The following is a 15135-nucleotide window of genomic DNA, read 5'->3' on the forward strand; positions in this document are numbered from 1 at the left end:
GCAAAGGACAAAATAAGAGAAGGCAACTGTTAGTTTTTGATGGCAGCCTCTAGTGTTTGGATTTCCAGTAGGACCTGGACTTTCAGCAATGCAGGACCAGAGGTGGTTACCCAGACTTTGCCTTCTTCGGGGCTGGTGAGGCAGGAACCAAGCGAATGCGGGTGGACACTGCAGTGCCTCCTTGCAGATTTTCAGCAGTGCAGGTATACAAACCATCATCCACAGCACGTGCTTCGTGGATTCCTGTTGCACCTGCCCACCACGTCGCACCAAATCTGTGCGTTCACGGACGTAGGGTGGTCTGCCAATCTGAAAGTGAAGAAGGCCATTATTTGAGAAACATGGCAGAGCACATGGTAGTCAGTGCACAAAAGAGTTTAGCAGTGGCTTTTCCCAGTGTGTGGAAGTCTAGCGGCACCCACTCCTGTAACTTGGAAATTATTCAGGTGCAAGCAAACCGCATGACAAGGTTGCCTGGTGTTTATCTGCCGAGGAACAATTTATGTTTTCATTCTGCCTCTGGCCTACTCATTTGAGGAGGTCAGGCCAATTCAGCTTGGGTTTGTACGCTCTCATTGGCTAGGTTTGTGGGTTGGGCTAGCCTTTGTTCAATTTCTAAGGGGGAAATTCCACAGATCAGCAGGAAATGAGATGGGCTGAAAAGACCTGTACTGTTATAGTACAAGCCACTTTTCTTATCCCACACCCACTCACCCCATCAGCAACCTGTTACCTACTTGCTGTCCTGGATATTCCCATGTGAAATCGACAGCAATTTCTGGTTCCCCAAAGACAGTGCATGTGACATTGAAATTGTCTCCAACACGGAAGGAAGCCACTGAAGCTCTGATAGCTGGCTTGGGAACTGAAGAAGGATCTGTAGAGTTGGAAATAAAACACACACCAAAGAAATTGGCATATAGGCATCAGTTTCTGCCACTGCCTCATTGCTTCTTGTGGAGTTGTTAGATAGGCATGGCATTGCGAAATTCTACAGTTCTCCCACTTGGAGCACAGATTGAATGGAAATGGGGCAGTGGATACTGAGTCTGAGGCCTCTCCCACACTCTCCGGCCTTAGTGATGCTCTGTGACAAGGCCTTGCCTGTGAAGCCTTCTAAATCCGACTGGCAGCCTTTGTGCAATGGGCAAAGATTTGTATCAAGGTGTCATTGATAGAATAATGACTCCAAACTTTGACAGGTGCCACCAACTCCCTGCCAAATCTTAATTACTTCTTGCCTGGAGAAAAAGGCCTCATTCAGTGGACATCATGGAAAGTGACAATATTTCCCACTCCCTTCTCATAGGCTCTCGCAGGCTCTGCCTGAGTTCTAATTGCCTGGGAGTTGTATATACCAGTAAATCATTCTAAATTAGGTTAATTGGTTTTGGGCATTCCTTTGCAACCTGTGGTCAGCAAACCAAGACTCCTTTTCCTTGATAGGCATGACTGAATCTCCCTGATCATAAGCACATCCCTTGGATAGAATTAACACACCTGCAGGAGGCTTTGCCTTCCCAGACCTTAAACTGTACTATGAGGCTTTATGTTTGGTTTGGATTAAGGACTGGAAAAAACTGGAAAAGGAAGAAGCATTAGACTTGGAAGGCCATGATAACAGATATGGATGGCATGCATATATATGGTATGGGAAAGGGAAAGTACATAAAGGATTTCATAATCATTTAATTAGATCACTAATGAGAGTATGGGAGAGATATAAAGATTTAATAGAACAAAAAACACCTTGGTGGCTATCACCAATTGAAGCTTCATTACTCAAACTGCTCGGCAAAAAGGGGAAGTGGCCTACATACAGAGACTTATTCAGAGATCAAGAAGGAAAATGGAAATTAAAAGATTATGATGAAATTAAAGACCATGTTCAGAGTTGGTTACATTACAGACAATTAAATGAGGATGTGAGGGACAAGGGATACAGGGAAGTCCCTCCCATCTTAAGTTCCAGCCCATCCCCAAGCGCTGGAGAGAGTAAGGAGAGCTCTGCCTCCAGCGGAGAGTCAGGAAGTGGTGTCCGAGGCTCAGGCAAGGTTGTGGAGCCCATGCCTCAGGTGGGACAGGAAGTTGGGCGCACGGGGGGGGAGGCCAATCCCCCCAACTCCCGAATTGCGACGCAAACGTAGGGGGAAGAGGTTGGGTCTACCAAAGCTTTGGTGCTGGAAGAAAACGCGCCAATCGCCATTCGGAGGTTCTGACACCTCACCTTAAGGATGCATTTTTACCGCTCTGCACACTGTAAATAATCAGCACTTAATAAAAGCCTTAAAAGACCATGCTGGAGTCGTTACTCTAGAGTAGCCATATCAGGCCCTCTGACAGCAACCTCCGAATCTTTTTTTGGCTACTTTGGAGTGCAGCGATGAGCGCTCAAGAGGCTGAGCATTGGAGGCTGGAGGCCGAAGCAGCGAAGCAGGAGCTACGGCACCTCACAGCGCAGGCACAGCAGCAATTGCATGCCGCTCAGGAGGAAGCGCGAGGGGCGCAGGAGGAGCTGAACAAGCTGGTGGACCAGGTGAGGACAAAAGAGGAGACTGAGAAACAGCTAAGGGTGATGGTATTGGACCTGCAGAAAAAGTTGGAAGAGGAGAAAGCCGCTAGAGGTGGGGGGGCGCCCCAGCCGCAGCTAGTCCAAGTGAGAAGGGGACAGAGCCTAGTCACCAAGTTTAGCGGCGACCCTAGGGAGTACCTAGGATTCGAGACAGAAATAAATTATGCGCTGGAATTGCATGCAGCAGAATTCCCAGATGACGCGCACAGAGTCTCCTTTATCATAGAGCATTTGACGGGGGCCGCCCGAGAATGGGTAAGACCGCTCATCGCGCAAAAAAATCCTTGCATGAAGAACGCAAAATTATTTCTAGAAGCTTTAAAAATAATGTACGCTAGTGACAGTGAAATGGAGGCCACTAAAGAGGAGCTTCATAACTTAACACAAGGAAAATCGACAGTTAGGGACTACTGGGCGAGATTCACCATGCTGGTGCACAAACTGGGGTGGGATCTGCAAAGTGAGCCAGTGAAATCAGCCTTCTACCTGGGTTTGCACGCAGACGTTAAGGATGAGCTGGCAAGAGGTCCTAAACCGCGAACTATGGATGAGTTAAGCAAAGCGGCGCTAGCGGTGGGGGTGAGACAGGAATCCAGATGGAATGACAAACAAGCGGCGCGCGCAGCAAAACCTTGGTTCCCACGCTCCCAGGACAGACCACATCACCAAACCCCACCCCAGGGCCCGCCCCCAGACCCGCCCAGACCAAGCCCAGAGCCGGAACCGATGGAGATCGGTGGAGCGCGCGCGCGGACTTTTCAAACCCCGGCGGCGCCAAGACGCAAGGAGGGAAGAGGCGGGAATTGCTTTCTCTGCAACTCCCCCCGGCATCGCGTCAGAGACTGCCCTCATCGCAGGGAGTGGCAAGGAAAGGCGGGAATGGTTGTACCCTCCCCCACTGAAGCAGCACCACAGCAGGGAAACGAGACAGCCTGGCTGCAGGAGACAAGGGGCAGCAGCCAGGCACAGTCAGCAGACAACAGCCCCAGCCCGCCCACCCGCACAGAGAGGAGCAGAGCCAGCCCACCCCTCCCAGAGCAGGAGTGGTTCTAGAAGTCACGCTAACGCTCCCAAATGGCTATCCCCTGACGGTCCTCGCCCTAATTGACAGTGGTGCCTCGGCCAACTTCTTCTCGAGAAACTTTGCAGAAGAGCACCAGATCCAGCTTCTGCAGCTGGATTTTCCCCTGCACGTAGCCACCATTGACGGCAGGGAGTTGCTGGGAGGGGCCATCACTCATCAAACCCCCCCCATGAGAATGACGGTGGGAAGGCACTCAGAGACACTGGCTTTCAACGTCACAACCATCTCAGACCCCCCCCCATCGTTTTGGGAATGAGCTGGCTGGCGCGCCACGACCCCTCCATAAGTTGGCACCAGAGATGCATCACGTTTGGGTCGGACTTTTGTCTGGAACATTGCATGCAGCACCACCCAGGGGAGGGGCCTCCAATAGCCACGGTGGCCACCATGCATGTCAAAGGGGGTGAGGCGATACCCAAGCAGTACTGGGACCTGCAGGAGGTCTTCAGCGAAGCGGAGTCCGACCACCCACCCCCACACAGGTCTTTCGACTGCCAGATCAACCTGGTGCCAGGGGCAACGATACCCCCAGCCAAGCTGTACGCCATGTCAGATCAGGAACTGGAGGATTTGCGTGCGTTCATAGACAAGAACCTCAAACGGGGGTTCATCAGAGAAAGCAAGGCAGCAGGGGGCAGCCCGGTCTTCTGGGTGGACAAGAAAGACACGCAACAGCGCCGTCTTGTGGTGGATTTCAGACGGCTCAATTCAGTGACAGAGCCAGTGGCTTTCCCCATGCCCAGAGTGGACGATCTCCTGACAGCGGCACGCAGGGGCAAGATTTTCACCAAGCTAGACCTGAGGGGGGCGTACAACTTGATCAGGATCCGGGAAGGCGATGAGTGGAAAACCACGATGTTCACGCCTCTGGGCTCTTTTGAATATCTGGTTATGCCCTTCGGGTTGCAAGGGGGCTCAGCATGCTTCCAGGCCTTCATGCACCACGTCCTGGGGTCCCTTCTCTTCAAGAACTGCTTGGTCTTCCTGGATGACATCCTTATCTATTCCGCTGACCCAGTGCAACATGTGAAGGATGTCAGGGAGGTGTTGCAGCGCCTGAAGGAGAACCACCTGTATGTGAAGCTGGAGAAGTGCAAGTTTCACACCAGGGAAGTGGACTTCCTGGGCTACAAACTGTCAGACAAGGGGCTGGCGATGGACAAGGACAAGGTGCAGGCCATCCTGGACTGGCACAGCCCCAGGACGCGCAAAGATGCCCAACGCCTCCTAGGATTCGCCAATTTCTACAGGAAATTCATCAAGAACTTCTCGCGGGTTACGGCTCCCATCACGGACTGCCTGAGAGGCAAGCAGAAGTTCAGGTGGACACCAGAGGCGCAAACAGCGTTCGAAAGCCTCAAGAGGGTGTTCGCTTCCGACCAGAACCTGTTCCACGTGGTGCAGGATGCGCCCCTACGCGTGGAGACAGACGCTTCAGACCGGGCATTGGGAGCGATCCTGTTGCAACTGGACGCCAACAGAGAGTGGAGACCTTGTGCCTTCTTCTCCAGGAAGCTGACACAGCCTGAACGCAACTACACGGTCTTTGATAGGGAACTTCTTGCGATCCGCGCTGCTTTCCAGCACTGGCGATACTTCCTGGTGGGCGCCAAGCACCCCATCCAGGTGTGCACAGACCACAAGAACCTGGAGTTCTGGAGAACGGCCAGGGTGCTCAACCAGCGACAGATACGGTGGGCAGAGTTCTTCTCAAACTTCAACTTCTCCATCCACTACATCCCGGGGGAGCAGAATGTCAGGGCGGATGCCCTCTCCCGCAAACCAGAGTACATGGAGCAGGAGTTGCCACCAGCACCCAGGCACATTTTCCCCCCATCAGCATGGTCCTGCGGAGCAGCAGTGGTGAGTGAGGCAGAACTCACAGCACTGACGGCAGCAGATGAGTTTGCCTCCCACATCTTCGGAGAGCTGCGAGGGGGGAGGGAGCAGGCTAAAGACTTTGAGGAAAGGAGGGGTTTGCTTTTTTACAGGGGAGCCCTGTACCTGCCCACCAAACAGCTGAGAGGTAAGGTCCTCAAGCAGATGCACGACAACCCAACGGCGGGTCATTTCGGAAGGGACAAATCCACTCACCTAGTCATGAGACACTTCTGGTGGCCAGGGGTACGGGAGGATGTTCGGGATTATGTAAGGGGATGTGACACCTGCCAGCGAGCAAAGGTGGTCAGAGCGCCACCAGCAGGTTTGCTGGAGCCATTAGCCACACCGCACAGGCCGTGGGAAGTAGTGTCCATGGACTTCATCACAGACCTGCCGTCGTCCAGGGGCAAAACCGCAGTGTTGGTGGTGGTGGACCTCATGTCCAAAATGTGCCATTTTATACCGTGTGCCAGGGCGGTCTCGGCAGAAGAGACGGCCAAACTGTTTGTTGACCACGTATTCAGACTGCATGGATTGCCTTTAAGAGTTATTTCAGATCGTGGCCGCCAATTTGTTTCCAGGTTCTGGCGGCGGCTAATGAACCTCCTGCAGGTGGAGGTCAGTTTGTCTACGGCTCGGCACCCGCAGACCAATGGACAGGCGGAGCGGGTCAACGCCATTCTGCAGCAGTACCTGAGATGTTACGTCAGCCAGAGGCAAACGGACTGGGTGGATCGCCTGCCACTGGCAGAATTTGCCTACAACAATGCGGTGCACGTCTCCACAGGGGTGTCGCCCTTTAAAGCCAACTACGGGCGCGACCTCAGATCTTTCCCGGAGAGGGAGGGGGAGGAGGAGGAAGAGGGCCCACAGGCAGAGGATTGGGCAGAGGACCTGGAGACGGTGCACCAGCAGCTCAGAGAACACTTGGAGAGGGCCAAGGAAGCGTACAAGAAGGGGGCAGATCGCCACAGGCGACCGGGAGAGGTCATCAGGGTGGGGGACAAGGTTTGGTTATCCTTGGAAGGTCTTCCCACCAGGGGGCGATGCAAGAAGTTAGCACCCAGGAGGCTGGGCCCCTTCACGGTCACGCAACAGGTCAACTCGGTAGCCTTCAGGCTAGCACTGCCTGAGGACATGAGAGTGCACCCAGTGTTTCATAGATCGCTGCTGTCGCCGTACAGAGAAAGTACCAGGTTCAGGGACAGCGATCAGCCTCCAGAGGGAGGGGGGGAGACGGGAGACGCCCGACAGCTCAATGAGGCAACTGAGATTTTAGACTCAAGGAGAGGGGTGAGAGGGCTGGAGTACCTGATAGCATGGGAGGACACTCCGCCGTCCCACAATGAGTGGATACCGGCCACGGAAGTACCTGAGGAATTTTTAGTGGAAGAGTTCCACGCCCTTTTCCCCCACAGGCCCAAGCCCTGGCACATGGAAAGGGAGGGAGAGGGGGAGGGGCGGGAGGAAGGGATCGCAGGCAGCAGCTCTCCATGGAGATGGGAAGCGGAATTTGAGGATACGGAAGAAGAGGTGTGGGTTTCACCGAGGTCGACCACGTCAGAGGCAGGAGAGGACTGGCAGAACATTTTTACTCCCACCAGCTCTGACGCCACTGACTTTTTGGGATTCCCGTCTTCTCAGGGGGAAGGGGAAAGATCGCAGGATTGGGGGGAAATTTTTACACCCACAGGCTCTGATGCCACAGACTTCTTGGGGTTTCACTCGTCCCCAGCAAACAGAGAGCCCCTAGGAGGGGGGGAGAGGAGCCTGGGAGGGGGGTGGATGTGAGGGACAAGGGATACAGGGAAGTCCCTCCCATCTTAAGTTCCAGCCCATCCCCAAGCGCTGGAGAGAGTAAGGAGAGCTCTGCCTCCAGCGGAGAGTCAGGAAGTGGTGTCCGAGGCTCAGGCAAGGTTGTGGAGCCCATGCCTCAGGTGGGACAGGAAGTTGGGCGCACGGGGGGGAGGCCAATCCCCCCAACTCCCGAATTGCGACGCAAACGTAGGGGGAAGAGGTTGGGTCTACCAAAGCTTTGGTGCTGGAAGAAAACGCGCCAATCGCCATTCGGAGGTTCTGACACCTCACCTTAAGGATGCATTTTTACCGCTCTGCACACTGTAAATAATCAGCACTTAATAAAAGCCTTAAAAGACCATGCTGGAGTCGTTACTCTAGAGTAGCCATATCAGGCCCTCTGACAGAGATGTATAAGGAAGACAACAAAAAAGGGTTTAGTTATACAATTTCTAGATTCCAAAAGAAGGTTATAGAAGAAGCCATGAAGCTGTTGAAGAAAGCATATAGTATTCTGCTAGAATGGGAAACGAAAGATGAGGAGGTTAAATCAGTCGTGATTAAATGGGCGCAAGATATAGGACATAATATATAATTTGAGGACTGGGGCAACTGTGGAAAATAGATTTGAAATTTACAGATAGTTCTCTTTTGAAGGAAAATTATATGAAAATGATGTACAGATGGTACATTACACCAGTAAAAATGGCGAAAATGTACAAAACGGGGTCAAATATATGTTGGAAATGCAAGGGAAAAGAAGGTACTTTGTATCATATGTGGTGGGAATGTAGAGAAGTCAAAAAGTTTTGGGAGATGATCTACAATGAATTGGAAAAAAACGTTTAAAATTACATTTGTAAAAAAAACCCAGAAGCATTTTTGTTAGGGATTTTAGGACAAGACCTGCGAAGGAAAACAAAGAACTGACTGTATTTATGTGTGGTACAACAGCGGCAAGAGTCTTGTTAGCACAAAGATGGAAGACTGACAAAATCCCAACAAAAGAACAATGGCAAGAAAGACTGATGAGTTATACGGAACTGGCAAAGTTAACATACAAATTATTGGAGAAGGACAACCGTGACTTCAAGGAAGAATGGGAACTTTTTGCAAATTATTTAAAAAGACAACAGAAAGACTTGGACTCCTTGGCAGGTTTTGAATAAACATCCACAACTTTAATAGTAAAACAGATGATAGATAAGGTAATGAATGATATGGACCAAATTATAACATGCAGAGAATAATATGTATAAACAAACCAGAGAGGGGAGCTGAGGGAAGTCCAGGGAGGCTGGGAGAGGGAGGGTTGGGAGGGAATAAAAGGGGGGGATGTGATTGGGTACTTTGATTGTTCAATTGTTTTGGTAAATTTGTTTTAATAAAAAATATTTTTTTAAAAAAAGAATTAACACACCTCATAGTCACATTCCCTTTTGCAAAAGAATGGAACTGTTTGATGAGATGAACTTCTTTTATCTCTAAAGCAGCCGCATACCCTTTTGGGACAGTTTGGGCTGAATTAATCTGAATTTGACAACCTGAGTTTTTAAAAAACATTAAAATGAAAAAGGCAAGCAGATTGGTGCACTCTTCTTTCTCCCTCTCTCTCTTATACACATAGACACACTGGGGAGATAGAGAGATAGATGATTAATTGTTAAGGCAACTTACAGTTCACATAAATCAGCATGTATTTTGTGGAGATCTGCCTCACCCCATCCACATTGGCCATGCAGAAGAGGGAGCCAGCATGGGAAGGTCGTGGGCGGTGGATGATGAAGCCCCTCTTCACATCATGAGAGATGTCTAGCCCATCCACAAGCACTTTTTCGGGGGGGAACTCCCGGTGCAGCGTCACTTTGGCTGCTGGATTTGTCACCTGGCACGGCAGGAGGGTGGGGTGGTTTGTACGCAGCTGAATCACCTCATAGTAATCTTCTGTGGGCACAAATAGCTCCTGAGGGTCTGAGGGGAAAACAGAAAGGGGCACTTGGATGTGCAGAGACAGCGTCTTCTCCTGGGCAGGGCCCTACATTATTGTCATCTATAGCCTCTCTATAAAAGCCACGCACAATCATTTGTCAAAAAAGATGCTGCCCTTTCAACGAAAAGGGGTTCCCAGCTTTTGAAATGGCGCCTTTGGACTACCGGTAATCCCCAGGCCATACCCACCCCCCTCCACAGCCATTTCATTTACCAGCCCTCCTCTCACCCTCCTGAGTGTTTTGCCTGGATGAAGGCAGCCCTGTTTAGGGAAGCTTTTAATGTTTAAGAAAATAGTGTATTCTAATATTTCTGTTGGAAGCCGCCCAGAGTGGCTGGGGAAACCCAGCCAGATGGGCGGGGTATAAATAATAAATTTATTATTATTATTATTATTATTATTATTATTATTATTATTATTATATGCATGGACCGAGGATGGCTGGTGGTGCTGTAAGTGTGCTTAAAAGTAGCCAACTGCACACAAGCAATATTCACATTTGCAGCTCTGCCCAGTTTTCTTCTGGCCCTGCCCAGTATTGTCAAGTGACCCTCATAAGTGTGTGGGGGTGTCTTAGGAAATAATGACTAGGAAAGGGAAGACCAGAAGCAGGGAGGAAGAGGTCCACCCCCCCCCACACCTTAAACCAAGAAAAAAGCCTGGCCTGTGAAGAAGATGAATGTTTTGCCCATCTTGTCCTCTCCATCACGACACTCGCTGTCACGGCACTGGAAGGACCAGCAGCTGTACTCGCCCGTGTCTGCCGCGGTGGAATTGGCAACGGTCAGCTGACTGTGCCTCTCAAAGTGTTTGATTCTGAAAGAGAGAAGGGCAAAGGTGAGGCAAGGAAGCGCTTTCCCCTCCAGACCTGGGGCGTTCCATCCATAAGCACATTCACCACGGAACGCAGGACCACGTCACATCTATCCAACACAAACAGTTGCCATCAATATGCTCACCGCAGTCGCCTCTCCACATCGTCATCCTCCAAGTAGGGAGGGTATCTCCATTTGACCGCCTTGCCTTTGCAGCGCAAGTCGAGGGCTTCGCCTGCTCTTAGCACCAGCGTGTTGGACACCTTCTGGAACTGCCCCTTTGCCACTGCCCTGGTCAGAATGGTCGGCTTGCCTTCCCTGGGAACAGTCGTGGCTTTAACTTGGCTTTTCTTTAGAAACTTTGGAGTCCCCTGTTTAACTTTTTTACTCGGCACTTTGGGAAATTTGGAGCCACTGGCTTTCAGCTCCCTTGTGGCTGCCTTCTCCGTAGCTTTGGAAAGCTTTTCTTTTTGGCATTCAGCTATGAAGAGAAACATTTATATGAAACATCACAGCAGTGGCCTTGACCTTCACTTCATATATACATGATATAGGACTGGTGTCATCAGTCTCTTGCACCAATCCTATTGTTTAAAACTTTCTATTTATGAACATCATCTTGCCACACCTATCACGACTATTGCCAACTGAATACAAAGAGTTACCTTGGAAGTCAAACATTTAGGCTCCCAAACTCTGCAAACTCGGAAGTGAGTGTTCTGGTTTGCGAACATTCTTTGGAACCCGAACGTCCAACGTGACTTCCACGACTTCCGATTGGCTGCAGGAGCTTCCTGCAGCCAATCCAAAGCCGCGCCTTGGTTTCTGCATGTTTTGGAAGTCAAACGGACTTCCAGAACAGATTCCGTTCGACTTCCGAGGTACCACTGTACACAATGCACTAACAGATATTAAGCTTCCCCAAGTGCGTGCCTTCCAACTGCTTTGGACTACAACTCCCATCAACCCTTGTCAGTGCTGCTGTGCTGGCTGGGTCTGATGGGAGTTGTAGTCCAAAACAGCCAGAGAGCACCTAGTTGGCGGTGGCATGGTGCACATGCATGGGCAAGAGCCCCCAATTGGCTCCACTACAGACTTTGCTGCCACCTTACCCCTCCTGGCAAGCAGCAGCCAGTGACTCACCTGAAGGGAGGTCAGGTAAGTATCTTGGCCCCACCACACCATCTGCTATTGCTTCTCTGGACTTCTCCCATGAGCTCAAATGAGACCAACAAGCACTGGAATCAGTTGGCAGCCTAGGGGTTCACAGAACATCTTGCCTTAAAGTAGACTTCTTCTCTTTGCCTGCAGAACGAATTTCTCCCGCTCTAAAAACACTCAGTTAAAATGCTGGACTCAGACTTGGTAGTTTTTGCAGAATGCATGTATCCCCAAGTGTAGTCCAATCAAACCATGACATTCTCAAACAGTTTTGATATGCAGTGGTGCCTCGCTTAACAAATGCCCTGCTTAACGAAATGATTTTTCGAGTGGAGGTTGCCTCGCTAGACGAATTCGTTTTATGAAAAATTCATCTAGCAAATCGTGGTTTCCCATAGGAATGCATTGAAATTCAATTAATGCGTTCCTATGGGCAGAAAAAAATTTCCAAAAAAATTCAATGCATTCCTATGGGATTCGCTAGATGAATTTTTCATTATAAGAAAAGACCCGTGGAACGAATTAAATTTGTCTAGTGAGGCACCACTGTATCATATTCAGAGAATCTTCCAGCGAATGTGATTCTGCAAGTTTGCTGAGCAGCTTTGTTCTCATCTGCCCCTTCACCAGAGGTGTACCTAGGGGCTGGTACCCAAAAGTGACCTATCAGACTATGGAGTGTATGAAATATTTGTGTGTAACAACACAGTGATGCTGCGATGATAAGATCAAATGCGGGAGAAGCTTCCTATCCTTCATGCACCACGACACAAAGGCGTTTGGGGTTGTTTTGCCCTTCCTCCTCGCATTGCCCTCACCCTGGATGCTTCAAGTATTTGGGTCGTGTAAAATGTAGTAATTTCTAATGTGATTATTGTGGTGAAGTGGGTTTGTTTTGTAGGAGGGTGCCAATACAGCTCCTTGCCAAGGGTGCAAAGGAGCCTAGGTAGGCCTCTGCCCTTCCCATATTTATATAGTAGTTTCCCCAATTGTTTGGACATGTAGGAACTCTGCACTTGCAATCTAGTCCAAGACCAGGTCAAAGCTCAGGAGATAATCTCTACCACAGATTGGCTCCCGGTGCACAGCAGCAATGAGAGGCTGTGGGTGTTCATGCTCCCCACAAGAAATTCCTTGTGTGGGAAATGGAGAAATGCACTGAGCATTTTAACATTTGTTTTTCTGCCAGAGAAGGGAGAGGAATCGTAGGAACACAGAGGGACAAAGGACAAAGGAAAACATGACTTACCCCAAAGAAAGAGGAGGATGAAGCAGCTCAAAACAGCCAGCACTTTGAAATTCATCCTGGGACGAACCAGAGACTAGAAAATATGTCTCTGCACAGCCAATTTACAAGTGGCGAAGTTGCTACGTGCTGCTGCAACTTTCACAACTTAGTAGAAATCTCACACCAAAGTGTTCTCCTTGGTGGGCGGGGAAGGCAAGGGGGTGGGTAGTACATACAGGGACGGCAGGAGATTTCAAAGCAAAGCAAACTCCTGGCTTGCCCCTTCCAACAAAATCCCTTTCACACATGAATGCCGCAAGGGTTCAGGATCCTACAGAGAAGGTGAATAGGCCTATTCAGTGCAGCACTCGGTCAGACGCGCTCCAGGCTTAAAACCAACAATTTCCAATTACAAAATATTATGGCTGATCCCTTTTCAGATGCATTCCACAGAAAGCAGTGGGGGGTAGGCAGAGAAAGTAGTTGATGTTTCTTAGATTTAATGAAAGTAGCTCAGGCGAGGACCAGTGCCTCTCTCCATTAGAGGTGGAAGAGTCTCTTCATTTCTGTTTTCTCAGTTCTTCATTTCTCCAATATTCAGTTCTCCACGTCATTATGAGATTTGTTTATTTCTAAAAGTCCTTATAGAAATTTCCCAGCGTTTTAGTTTGAATTTCTCATAGCGATACACATTTTTGTATATTTTGCCCAATATACTAGTATTCCCCCAAGCAATTTCCCCTAATTCGATGCATTTTTCTAAGTTACTTTCACTAATATATACTGTAGCTGCATTTCAGGATACATATTGTTTCAGGAACCCTGAACCAGATAGGAATTGAACCAAAATCCCCCCCCAGCACAGCTCCAGAGATGCTGTAAAACTGCAGATATTCATCAGATCCTCTGAATACTAAGATGAGATCCTTGAATAAAGGACAGTATACAAATGTAACAAAGAAATTAAAATATGAATGCTTTATAGCGTCTTTAAAATGAATGTCTTATGTCAGATCTTTTGATATACTGGACATATTATGTGCATATAACTGGTAAATCTGTCTTAAACACTCCTTAAATAGGAGTTACACTGGCACAGATTCTGCACCCCCCCTGCAGCTTATATTGCTGTGACTATACAACTGGGACATAAATATTTAAGGTGAAATTAAACGTCACACTATGGTGAACAACGCATTGTTGCAAGCATTGCAGTTGGTCAGATGGAACGATCCTCCCTCTCCTTCCCTTGCACTCCTGATCACCCCAGAGCCAATCTGGGGTACAGAAGAGTACAGGTGGAGGCAGGGGAAATTCCTTTTTAGCAAGTGAAGCAGGACTTACTCTGATGGGACTCAGTGAAGTGAATCCTGCCCCTATTTCTTATCTGGATTTCCACTTGGCCAGTTCAAGAAAAGAGCCTTCAGGTATTTCCCTCCCCCCCAAATTTAAAAACTGATTTGTACCCTTCATTGTTTATAATATATAAATATATATATATACTGTGTGTGTGTGTGTGTGTGTGTGTGTGTGTGTGTGTGTTCCATTCTGAAGGAAATCAGCCCTGAGTGCTCACTGGAAGGACAGATCCTGAAGCTGAGGCTCCAATACTTTGGCCACCTCATGAGAAGAGAAGACTCCTTGGAAAAGACCCTGATGTTGGGAAAGATTGAGGGCACTAGGAGAAGGGGACGACAGAGGACGAGATGGCTGGACAGTGTTCTTGAAGCTACCAACATGAGTCTGACCAAACTGCGGGAGGCAGTGGAAGACAGGAGTGCCTGGCGTGCTATGGTCCATGGGGTCACAAAGAGTCGGACACGACTAAACGACTAAACAACTAAACAACAACAATATATATATATATATATACACACACACACATGGTGGCGGTGCCCGCCCTGTGGAACGCCCTCCCATCAGATGTCAAAGAGAAAAACAGCTACCAGATTTTTAGAAGACATCTGAAGGCAGCCCTGTTTAGGGAGGCTTTTAATGTTTAATAGATTATTTTATTTCATTTTTCTGTTGGAAGCCACCCAGAGTGGCTGGGGAAACCCAGCCAGATGGGCGGGGTATAAATAAATTATTATTATTATTATTATTATTATTATTATTATTATTAGTGTGTGTGTGTACACGCACACACATATATAGGTTTTCTGTGTGGCTGGCTTCATGCACACTACATGAGAAACCACACATACAGATTCTGATGGTCCAGACTTGGCCCTCCAGCTGTTTGGAGACTACAATTCCCATCATCCCTGACCACTGGTCCTGTTAGCTAGGGATGATGGGAGTTGTAGTCCCAAAACTGCTGGAGGGCCAAGTTTGGCCGTGCCTGCTCTAAAACAAACCATTAGAATTGTCAAAATTTGGCAAGTGTTATAGAATGACACCTGGACACACCCAAAGTCAGTCTTTGTAATGGTAATGAGCATGAATAGAACAGAGGGTTAAATGGTAGCAATATATTTGCTCGTTAATTGATGGGGAAGTGGTTTTAAAAATACAGAAAAAGTTTTTTGGCGCATCACAAGCAACAGACTGAATAAAATAATGGCATGTTGTACCACCATTCTGCGAGTAACTCCAGGGAAATCT

The 15135-nt window shown here is 48.8% G+C and overlaps 1 pseudogene; it reads right to left on the reverse strand.

The window, feature by feature from the left end:
• Positions 1-10820, reverse strand: LOC118080437 (platelet-derived growth factor receptor-like protein; annotated as a pseudogene).
• Between the last annotated feature and the right edge of the window lie 4315 nt (positions 10821-15135).

The sequence above is a fragment of the Zootoca vivipara genome, chromosome 2, assembly GCF_963506605.1.
Source record: "Zootoca vivipara chromosome 2, rZooViv1.1, whole genome shotgun sequence".
NCBI lineage: Eukaryota > Metazoa > Chordata > Lepidosauria > Squamata > Lacertidae > Zootoca > Zootoca vivipara.